The sequence below is a fragment of the Zea mays genome, unplaced genomic scaffold (assembly GCF_902167145.1).
Source record: "Zea mays cultivar B73 unplaced genomic scaffold, Zm-B73-REFERENCE-NAM-5.0 scaffold_445, whole genome shotgun sequence".
Lineage (NCBI taxonomy): Eukaryota > Viridiplantae > Streptophyta > Magnoliopsida > Poales > Poaceae > Zea > Zea mays.
The window spans coordinates 41208-53567 of NW_023367086.1; the positions used below are offsets into that span (position 1 = coordinate 41208).

General features: G+C 48.6%; 1 long non-coding RNA gene across 1 annotated transcript; it reads left to right on the forward strand.

The window, feature by feature from the left end:
* Window positions 1-7250: 7250 nt before the first annotated feature.
* Window positions 7251-9086, forward strand: LOC118475428 (uncharacterized). Its single transcript, XR_004854922.1, has 2 exons — window positions 7251-8168; window positions 8696-9086. It is a non-coding gene; the product is annotated as an uncharacterized lncRNA (long non-coding RNA).
* The last annotated feature ends 3274 nt before the right edge of the window (window positions 9087-12360 follow it).

Genomic DNA, 12360 nt, shown 5'->3' on the forward strand with positions numbered 1-12360 from the left:
ATTTCTAGTTAGAAAAGCACTTATCCTGTAACTCTTTGTGGACTTGATGGTAGTGGAAAGGTGGTATGCTTACCACTTCATGCAGGAGGTTACCTCAACATGGCTATATGCAGCTAACCAAACAAACTAGCATGTATGCAAAATTTGAATGGCGTGGTGCATCCAGTGAACCAAACAAATCTCTGCTTGGCCTGGCCCTACACATACAGGCATCCAAACAATACTGGATTGCATGCAAAGAGCCTGGCCAGATAGGGCCTGGCTGCTGGATGCGAGCCTGGCTAGCCTAGTACAGGCATCCAAACACGCCCTAAACCCTGCTGAGTTTGGCTGCTCCATGCAGCATCGAAGTTGCCACGGTCAGAGGCCATGGCTCGAAAAACCATGCTCCATGCAAGCAATGGGCAGTGAGCTAGCGAGCAGGGGGCTCGTATATCCATGCTAATACAGCCATAGACTGCATTCTTTAACTGAGCTGTAGTATACTACTGTTCAAGAGCTATGGCGATCGCGTGCTCACTGTTCGAGAGCACACGTATGAACTGCAAGCTAGTGTGCAATGAGTTAGCCGGTGGAGGAGATGGTTTGGGGAAATCCTCGCTGGGTAGACATTTGACGACAGTCCAAAAGGCTAGAGCCGTATTCATGCCGCGCGCGCGGCGCGTGCACGAGATTCGTGCTGGTGGCGGCACGGCAGGCAGCGCGCATGCAATGCAATCACCATCTCATTACGGCTTTCTGCGCAGGCTGGCAGGCTGGCCATGCATGTTCATGGCCTGGGCACCGTCGATCGCGTAGGAGATCCATCGGTCATCGATGGGTCTCCAAGGGAAAGGGTGGGTCGAGTTCTTCAACTTCAACATATCGATCCAGCTCCACTGCTCCAGCGCTCTCCTGAGTCCTGAGCTCCAGGGAGCTAGCTAGTGGTAGCTTTCCCTGGGACTGACGAGCGGTCAGAGGGTAGGGGCCACCTGAACCTGACCGGCTTTACGTGGGGTAGGAGTAGTAGCTAGTGGCGGACGGCGGTGGCGCTAGCTGCATGCGGGCAGGGGCAGCTGCTTGTGTACTGCGCGTGCTCTGCGCCAGAATTTACGAGGCGCGCAGTGGCAGGCCGTGCGGCGTCCTGGACGAGACGAGACGACGACGAACGATCGAACGGGGGTTCAGGACCAGGAATCTGGAGCGCGCGCGCGGGCGGGCGGCGTCCGTCCGTCTGCGTGTGCGTGCCCGTCAGGCGTCAGGCGTCAGGCGTCAGTCAGTCACTTGCGTTGCCACTGACTGCATTAGTTGGCAGCCTGGCGCCGCGTCTCCCAAAGGCCGGACAAAGACATGGCCCAGGGGGAAGAAGGGGTTTGGTGCGTGCAGGTAGTACAGTGCCAGCGTGCTGGTGGCCTGCCTGCCACTGGCCGGCGAACCTGTCAGGGAATGCCGCTCGCCGCCGCGACCGGCGAGATACTCTGAGCGCGGCCACCACGGTCAAGTCGCTCGATCGGCCCCATCCGTGCCAGCCCAAAATTTTTGAAATGGCAGGGCGTAGCAGGAGTGGATGTGGATGGGTGATCAAAGGGTCAAGGGGGGGGGTCGTGGACGAAGAAGAAGGCCAGCCACTAGCTGGCTTGCGGAGGAGGAAGGGCGGGCGTGTCAGTGGGCGGGAGAGCCCACGAGCCGCCAGGAGGTGAAGCCGTCGCTCGCTCCTATTCCTCGTCCTATTCCTATACACAACGGCTAGGCACAAGTTCCCAGCAGGTGCAGTGGCCCAAAAGGCCCACCAGCTCAGCTGAAACGCCGTTATAAATAATACTACTCCGCTTGAAATCAAAGAGCGATTTGAGCTTGTTTGTTTGATTTTTAGATTTAGAAACAGGAATGGAATTCAGGAATGAGCTTTTCTCGTGGTGGTGGCAAGGCATGGCTGTAGCAGGACACTGGCTGTGCCATTGGCAGAGAGAAATTCCCACTCTCTCTCTCTCTCTGTATATATCAGAGCTGGTTCTAGCCTTTTCTATTACTGCTCTCCTTTCCCTCTCACCTCCATAGCATAGCATAGCATAGCATGGTGGTGGTGGTGGTGGTCGTCGTCGTCCCCTCTTGGTTTAAATGTCAGTCACATGGGTGTGATTTATGTCCAACCTGGTCCATCAGGGTAAAAGGTTCTGCCGGATGAATCCATCGATGCACGTCTGATGAGTGAAACGCTAGTGGATTGACCTGTTAATAATGGCGTTTCTGCGCATAGTATATATAAAAGCTGTTGAAACCAACCAACCAACGCAAAAGCAAGTGACCGCCTTTAGCTAGCCTAGCCCCTGCTGCTGCTGTGCTGCTAAAGCCAAACTCACTGCACTTTTCAGCTTAGATAGCCTTTTTAGCCAGAGCCAGCCGCACGTACGCTAAAAAGCGACCGCAAGTCGTAACGTTTGTCCTAACTAAATTTTAGGTAAGTATTGGGTGACCAGATTTCACATGGTTAAAAGCCTATATTAGCTAGTCACGTGCTGCTGCAATGTATACACGCAGCAACGGTTAATTCCTCACGGAAAGCTGGGGGTTATCGCCTGACGCCTTTGCCATGAAGAGGGTGCGCCGTGATCAGGAGATATGGCGGGGACACGGTCCAGATCCCCCCATCAATCCCCACATGCGTGTGCGTCCTCCTTTCTACGGTGTTGTTTGTATACTCTCGAATTCATCTCAATCTTATATATATTAAGGTCTTATCATATTACTCTCATTCTAATTCTACATGGATTAGAGTGGATTGAGTAAGATTAAGATGTATTTTGACTTATTGTAGATTTAAACCGACTCAATCTTATTCAATCCACTTAGGTTGACGTTAAAACAAACAAGTCTAAAATAGATTGGAGTGTAAATTATATTTAAATCCATCTCAACACATGTATTGAGATGGTGAATCTGAGAACATCCAAATAAGACCAAATGAATAAGCAATAACTTATTCCGTCCCAATGTTTGTGAAGCAGTAAAAGGCTTCTATTTAGTTGCGACATCACGTATTATGGCCGTGTGTTTAGTTCACGACGGATATTGGGAATTTGATTTTGAAAATAAATCTAATCGCAACTCATTCCATGCCTTGGATTTTGTGCATGGAGAAACAATATCGCGAAATCAAGTGCGCACTGTTAGAGTGCTGACTAGAAGATTGTAAATAGCAGCGGTATCATTGTAACCGACCTCTATATAATGGAAGCCTCGATCTATCACCTGGTGACAGATATATGAGCAAATGGAGAAAATAGTTGAAATAGCCTCCAATCTAGGTTGGCTAAGTTCATCATAGACTAGGCAAACATTTTAGATTTGGGCGAACCACAAAAAAAATCCTTGTGTCTTACATGCTATGTGTTGTGTCTCTTATCTCGGCTCTATTTTTGTTTTTTTTGTCTCGTGCTTTAGTGTTGTTTGCACTTCTTCTACTCTTATCTTTAGTATAAGCTTCAGGATATTTAGGGAGACAAAGAACTTCATTCCACTGTGACTACTCGACTAATTTGAATTCTGCTGCATCCACCTCTATAAGTAGAGTAAGAAAAGTTCTAAATTTTGAGTTATTTTAATTCCACTGTATCCATCTATTTACCCTCTCTAGGCGAAATTTAAATCCTGTTTCTAGGTAAAGGGAACTTTCAGGCACCACCTCTCAAACTCCGCAAGCCACTTCTTTCAATAGTCTTCAAGTTCCTTACGCTCAGCGACTGGCAAATTAGTCAAGCTTGTGTCGCTGTTTGGGGAAATATTGTTGAGATTTTTAGAATTGGCCATAGAAGCTGATATTTGAACATCTACAACCTTCAAGTTGTCAAAAAGTGTGTTGGCACCGATCTGGCTCCAAACACTAGAGGCGTACCGTCTGGCGGTGCACTCTTGCGGCGCTTCGGTGGTCTGCGATCTTGCTGCAGGAGCGGCTCCTTCCCCACATCACGTCCGGACGGTCCGCGATGGCGCATGATCGTCTTCTTCCTGGCTAAAACCTAGATCTCGCCTTCTTGGGGAGAGATCTTAGGATGATCCGGATCTGGCAGGCCACCCGAGGCATACCTATATGACGTAGAGTTGCCTATGAATTAAGAAATCAAGTCGAGAAAGAGTATCTTGAATGTGGTTGATCTTGCCCCCGAGAGAGTTAAAATCCTAGGATCGTATTGTGGTCGACAAGTCACTTAAGACAGATCTAGACGAAATAGAGTCGAATAGAGGTGGAGGTGGTGATGTTATGTAGAAAGCTACAACTATAACTACACTACATCTAATCTTAGGTCATATGAATGATAAAGAAAGTAATAGATTGGTTCGGTTAAAATGTGTTCGGTGTTCTCAATCGGTCATACCCCTTTTATATTTATAGGAGATTTGGACTTGTTGCTAGACGAGATCTAACATATCTCCATAGATAGGTTAGGACAACCATGTATGAGATAAGTGCTTTGGCCCGTGTTTAGCTAGCCGCGGGAGCGCGGACCGTTCGAGCCATAGGGCTGGACCATCTAACCGTACCCATGTGTCAAATATGGTGCTCAACAAAACCTATGCATTTAAACCAGATCCGATCGAGGATGCAGCGCACAGAGTTATTCAGACAGACAGAAAAACATGCCAGTACGAAACTACTACAGTGATCGGAGTACGAATATGCCATACTCGACGGGTGTACTGACGGAGTACTAGTGTGCACATACGCGGCCGCAGGCCCCCTGTTGCTAGCTATATGTTCTGAAGCAGGCCAGTGGGCCCCAGCCTTTTCCTATGGCGCTGCCCTACAAACATTCACTGAATTTTTCGTGAATGCTACATTGATGAACATGATTTTGGCACATCTATGTATCCATTTGAATGCGCTGTCGAAATGCTGGCTGGCCGGGTAGATAGATGTCATGCTTTAACCTTCTACTATATATTTTCTTGCTTTCTCGGTCCAAAACCTTTGCAGCTACCCCGTGAAGACTGTGGTCGTGATTAGAGAAATCATCGAGCTTTTGATATGATGGATGGATAGGAACAGTGCTTGCTTTAACTCATGGTGCGAGTTCAGTCCCTGCACACAGCACTCCTATACCTTTCCACAACCTGAACACTGTAAGGAGTGAATAGACGGTTGCATGATCGCTTGAGCATACATTCACAAGCTTCTGTCTAGCTTTCTGGTTGGCATGCAGTATAGTTGGAGCCCTGGGCTTCCAATAATTAGAGGAAGTCCTGGCTCAACGGTGCCATCTGGTTCAGCCGCACCAGGTTCAGATGGCTATAAAAACACCATAGACCATTAAGGATTAGGTTTTAGCGGGCGACAGACGGTTTCCTCGAGCGTGCGAGCAGCGATGATCTCGAGGGGCCAGCGGCGGTGGCGTCTCGAGAGGAGGGCGATCGACGGCGACGCTCCCGAAGGATCGAGCGACGACGACCTCCCCTAGGACCGAGCGACGGCGACGCTCCCCCGGATCTTAGGAACGGTGGTGCCCCCTAGGATCGAGCGACGACGGCGCTCCCCCAGGACCGAGCGACGAGCAACGACGGCGCTCCCACAGGATCAAGGATCTAGGAGGCGTGCCCGCGGCAAGCGGATCTGGGAGGCGCGCGTGACGTCGGCTCCTCGGAGGTGCGCGCCTCGGAGTGGCTCTCGCTGGCGTCCCATGGCCGGTGACGACACGCGACCTTCCCTAGGCGCGAGCGGTGGTGGATTGACGACCCTATTTTATGCAATTTTGTATACATATTTATGTCAACGTCAATAGGTTTTTATGATACATTGTCAGTTCATGGCTCTCCTTACATCTTTTGTATGTTTCTGATATTTATATTTACATTTTATGTAAACGTTTGTTGTTTTGTACTTAGTGTACCGCGATGTATAAATAACTTTCACATGTAGCATAATTAGTATCAATATATATCATAAACTAGTCCTAACGAGCCTAACTGTATGGCTGTTGGAGACATCCTATATTTGTGGACGAAATAAAACATTGAAAATCATATATTTGTTTCCATGCATGCCAATCCATTTCATTTCAACTCACATTCTTGCCATCCTAATTTTATGCGCATACAACAGAAAATATATTTTGTACACAGTGTACCGCAATGCATAAATACCTTCAACATGTATGATAATTAGTCTTATTATATATCATAAACTGGTTCTAACGAGCTTAGATGTATGGCTGTTGAAGAGATCCTCTATATATATATATTGAATATGCACAAGCTAGTCAAGCATGCAAAGGCCTTCTCACATTCATGTATGGGCAGATAAAACCAAAAGCTAGATCCATGACACTACCTGACTAGATTAAAAGCTACCTCTATATATCTCTGCTGTCTAATCAGCAGATTTCTTAATTTCTTTCTTTCTTCGTTCATCCGTCGCATCCTCAGAACACTGAGACCCCAGCATGCATGTCATGTTCGTGTTATATACTATCAATATGACTATATAGAGTAGTACAAAGTATATAAGAAGTTCACTCAGCAGCATCGATCCATCGCATTAATTGTGATCAGTGACAGTAACTAGCAGCAGTAAAATTAAAATAGAGCGCCGTGTATAAATTAAGGAACTGAAAGAAGCATGCGTGTAAATAAAAAAAGAGGGCAGCTAGGCACAGGGATGATTTACACTGATGGGAATGATTTAGTGTCAGAAATATCTCGCGCGCGCGGATTATCTAGCTGCTGTCAGATATGTCGCGTGTGCAGAGCGCGAGACACACACAGTACGTAGCAGTAGCAGTAGCTAGAGAGAGCACGCCCAAGCTAGCTAGCTAGCGCGCAGCTGTACCGGGATGTTTTCTTTTTTCTTCTGCATGCATTCATTCACGATCACGATGGATGGACGGAGCCGAGGCGAGCCATTCATGGCGGAGGCGAATGCCCTTGTCTCTAGCATGTGTCACCTTGCTATTGATACGGGAGACGGTACATGCATGGATGGAGAAAGAAAAGAAAGGCGAGGCGAGGACGACGTGTGGAGTGGCAGAGCAGTGACACCGCGCTTTATTAGGGCAGGAGCCATGAAGAAGCTGCATGCATATGCATGCATGGCCACCATCAGCACACACACCGTACCCATGGTGGCCGTAGTGCACATGCATGCTATTGCTAGCTAGCGTCGGCAGGGGAGGGGAGGAGGGAGGGGGAGTAGTAGCAGTGGGCACTGGGCAGTAGCAACTGGTGGCGCCTCGGCCTCGCGCTCGCTTCAGCTGAAAGCAAGGATATAGTGGCTTTAATTTGGAGTAGAAGCACCGGCGAGTGAGGCCTACTATCTCAGCTCCCCCCGTTTCCCTCCCCCATGCCTCAACAAGCGTGATAGTTGTCGCACTCCACAGCTGCTGGTTCACGAGAGAGAGAGAGAGAGTCCTGTGATGGATCTTCTTCTCACTATAAATAGGGCAAGGCACTTGAGGCCATTCCAGCAGTAGCTAGCTCACTCCATCGTCTGGCCAACCTTCTGGCCATGACATACACGCATGGTTAATTAGATCTCGAACCCTTGTATTCATTCCCATCCGTTCCTGCTTTTGGTCTTGTTCATCCACAGACCACAGAGAGCCCAGCCACTACGTAGATAGATAGATAGATACATACATACTCAACGAACTGGCGGCGAGGATCTGAGGAGAATTAGGAAAAAAGAAGGGTATGGAACAACCCTTGAAGCTCAGGAGGGATAGCGCCTAGGAAAACACATAGATCGGAGCCGGCCGCGAGGAGAAAGAAAGAGCCAAGAGATATGTGTGATGAATAATCTACATGGATCTTGGCTAGCTTTTGTGTTCTCCTCTGGAGGCGTGGTTCTGTCTATCAATCTGAAGCGCTATCTATCCTGAGCTCCACGGCTTGTTCTTACCACACGCCGGCGGCTGGCCGGCCGGCCGGCCGATCGATCGATCGATGGAGCTCCATCCTCGCTCCCATATATGAATAATGACCTCTTGCCGTCGTCTGCCTCCTGTTCCTGTACTTGTTGTTCTTGTGATATATGCAGCATGCAGGTGAGCGTGCGTGAGAGGTCGTACGTAGTCTCTCGTCAGGTACACGCGCGGACATGTCCTCCTAGCTAGCTTTGCTTGAGGAAGTACATACATGAACATCCCCAGCACTCCAGCAGTACGTGGGCATTGCTGCAGTGTCCTGCTCCTGCGGCCGAGGTATCTATCTATCTATCTCCTCCTCCGTCCGATCCCTGCTGCTGGTGCTGGCTCCGTCCATGACTTGTTTACTGTACTCTATGCCCGTGCAAGCGATGAGGTGAGGTCTGCCCGCGCTCATTCATGAATGCATGCATGCAGAGCCGAGCCTCTGCCAAACAAGCAGTCATGGGCACGCCCCGGGTTTCACTTGCTACTGTAGTACAGAGCTTGCATGAGTAAATGCTGTGACCCGTAACCGATTCTTTCAAGAGCATGCGTGGTACGGTGCCCATCGTCATCTCTACTCATCTGGGAGTATAGTAAATTAATTCATTCGTTCATGAATGTAACTGACTGACTAAACCACCTACTTTAGCTGCTCTTGTTGTGTGAGAAAAATCGAAATGGTCTATCTCTGTTGTTGAAACTACTGCCATATATATAGATTCATTCATTCAAGCTCGAGTGCCCATTATTCCAAAACTACAACAACAAAGTAACCGACTAAAACTTTTTTTTTCTTTTCTGTTCTTTTGAGCGCGCAGGCAGGCGAGCGGCGCGCGGGTTTCCAGAGGCAATGCAATGCAAGAGCCCTCGCGCGCCCACCACCACCAGCTTTCCAGTCCGGTTGACGTGCCTTGATGACTGCCATTTCAGGACATGTAGGTAGGTAGGTAGGTAGGTAGGGCCCCAGAGCCGAGCCGGATCTTCTACGCCGCCGGACAGCCATACACCCCCGCGCTGCCCAAGTGCCCATGCCGCCCAGTTGCTCACAATCGCAAGCTCTCATTGATGGTGGCCAGAAACAATACACTGATCTCGTTCTTCTCGTGAGAGTTTTCAATGTCTTTCTACTAGTACTCTACCACGTACTGCTGCTAGAGCACAAGTACTGCCGGGTGATATTAATAAGAATATTACTAATATTAATTGAAATCCAATGTACCCTGCCCCCAAAATCTTCAATGTTCTGTAGTACTCGGCTGGCAGAGGAGCATTTGCTCCCCCAACCCCACCCCACCCCACACCCAACCCCTGCCCGTTTTTTTTTTATATATTTTCATTTTCTCGTACATATCTGAATCGACGCGAATTTATCATCGTATCCTGCGTGCGTGCTGCACAAACCGGGGACAGCGCCAGCAAGGGCATTTCCTACGAGCGGCAGGCATCATCACATCGTCCCCGGCGTTAAATTTTTAATTAATCCGGCTTCAGATCAGACTAGTCCGTGCACGCCACGAAGCCGGCCCGGCCGGAGGGAGAGCAGCGAACCCTACTCTACTTGCTAGGCCTCGGGATTCTGAGACTGTACACGTGCTGAAGCCCCGGCTTCTGTTTCTGTGCGGTGCGCTCGCCGATGCATGCGTCTACTGCTAGACAAGAGAAGAGCACAGCTAGCGCCACAGATCTGCAATGCTCTGGACTTGTAATCTTGCGTGCTGCTAGGCTTCTGTGCACAAGCTGAGACCCAGGCGCAACGCATGCGCGTGTACGTGGAACCAAAAATAAATAAAATAAAAATAAATAGGGGTATGTACGGTGAAGCCCGTTGAGCATTAACTAGATAACATTCAGGGTGCCGTTTGGTTCATAAAATGTAACTTAATAGTAATAGTAGTAATTCACACTCGAATACCTGCCGGTAACAAATTTAAATAAGTTAGTACCATGCTAGAAGTTCAATGAACACATCAATCAACTTAAATAGGTGGACTATTGATGTATCTATTGAGAAGTTGAGAAAAGGATGAAGGACCGTCACACGCGCGTGCCCGCACCGGTCGGGCCGTGGCCAAGGGTCGTGGTATATCGAACCTTGGTCTGAATTTCCTTCCTACGGTTGTCCATTACTATCGTCCATTAATGTCTGTTTCCTATGTTATGGCTAGTAACAGACGACTATAATGGCTGTCAGTTTCTGGTCCTAATGGCGACAGTTACTGTGTGTTCCCCTCCCTCTGCGCGTGTACAAATATGGAGGAGGTGAAGCTGCTTCTGGTTATATACGCGAACAGTCTCTCAGACGTGTTGCACTCAGCCCATTCCCGTCCCACCTTCTGCGAGCACAGAGAGAGTGGGAGAGCAGGCCTCTAAAATTACTGTCCGCAGAACTACACTTGCACGGGTGTGAATCATCTAGGCCCATAAGTGGTGTTTTGGTAATTAATGACAACTGATTATGGGACTAACAATTCTTGGAGAAATAAGAATGCAGGACTGGACCACAGGAAACAGTAAAGTCTTTGGGACCTATAACCATTGATTGTGGATCAAGTGAAGGCAAAGGTAAAACATATGTTTTGTTTTTGCCGGTCAGCAGGTGTTTAGAGAAGAAATTGACCGGATTAATTGGATAGACAGTCGTACTATTAAGAGAGGTCAAATGAACTTGATCGGTGTAAAACTTAGTGCCTCGTAGAGCATAAACGGTAGCATTTGCATGAGGGCTAACAGCGTTTCGGGTTTCAAAATACAAATTCTTTTGAAACTAGCGCAAAAACATTTTCTCTGTGGCCGGCGGACCGTCCGGGCCAGAAGGTCGGACCGTCCGCGACTCTGCCAGAGAAGCTGCTGGCAGTCTGTCTCTGTCTCCCTTCACGGACCGTCCGGGCCAGGAGGTCAGACCGTCTGCATAAGCTGAATTGAGTTTGGGCAGGGACGATGTGTTTTTGTTGTCCTTACACTACAGACCGTCCGGAGTTTTTAGCCGAACGGTAAGTGGACAGTCCGCTCGAATTACTTCGACTAACTAGGACTCTGTTATTCCAAGTTGACAGGTCCCGGACCGTCCGGCCCAGGAGGGCGGACCGTCCGACCTTGACTTTTCCTGACAGCTCTGAGAGGTTTCAAACGGTCAATATAGCCATTATTGGTACGGCGGACCGTCCGTCCATGGAGCGCGGACCATCCGCGTGTGCGCAGAAGCTGTGCTAGTTGCACATAACGTCTATGTTTGTGTTGTGGGCTATAAATAGAAGTGGAGCTCATGTGTGAGGGCTCTCTTGGCCACTCATAGTAGGCATTGAGCTCATTTGTGATCCTCCAACTCATATACTCACACTCGTTGATTGAGATCACATTCTAGTGAGTGATTGAGACGCTCTAGTGCATTTGCATTCGTTGTGATCTTTTGAGGCATTAGGTAGTACACCGAGCAAGCGTCATCGACTTGTTACTCTTGAAGGTTGCCGCCTCCTAGATGGCTCGGGTGTTGTCTCTGTCGAGCTCTCCGTGAAGATTGTGGAGGAGCCGCGTGATTGATTGTGAGGGGTTCGCGCCCACCTCGCTAGAGCGGCAAAGGTGACACTAGTGAAATCGAGGTATTGAGTGAGTTCTTGTCCACTTGGCTCAAAGACCAAGCCGTGACTTGGTAGAGGAGCAAGTGAGAGCTTGAATTTCACCTCAACGTGGATTAGGGGTGATCGGCAAATCACCGATACCACGGAATAAATTTCGGTGTCACTCTCTCAACTTTTATACATTACTTGCAAGTAGTTAGTAATTTGTATATTGTCTATCTTTTGTAGTGTTAGCTTAAATTGCCTCATTATATTTTGTTGACTCATCAAGGCTAGTAATTTTATATCTCTTGTTGATTTGATTAAATTTCTTTATTGTATTTTATTTTAGTCAAAACCGTTCTGAAAGGGAAATAGGGTTAACCTTTTCCCACAATTAATTTTGGTGGTTGAATGTCCAACACAAATATATGGACTAACTAGTTTGCTCTAGAATGAATGTTCTACAGGTACATAAAGGTTCAACACAAACCAATAAATATTCAAGTTAGGGATCCAAATTCAAAGAAGCAAAGAAACCAAGTGTGTTGTGGACTGGCGCACCGGACTGTCTGGTGCACCATTTCCGTACGAAGATGAACCAGCCACTCTCGGGTTTCAACAGGCGCACTCCGCTATAATTCACCCGGACTGTTCGGTGCACCAGCAGAGCAACGACCTAAATTGTGCATACGGTCGACTCTGCAAGGCTACAATGCTCTACAGTGCGCGGCAGAAGTCAGAGCAAAAGTCAGAGGCACACCAGACAGTGAACAGGACCTGTCCGGTGCCACAAGAAGACAACGGCGCCAACGATCGACTGCTCCCAAACCCTAACGGTTGGGTGACGTGGCGGTGCACCGGACAGCCTACAATGCCTGTCCGGTGGCGCACCGGACTATCCGGTGGCGCCCCATCGACAGGCAGCC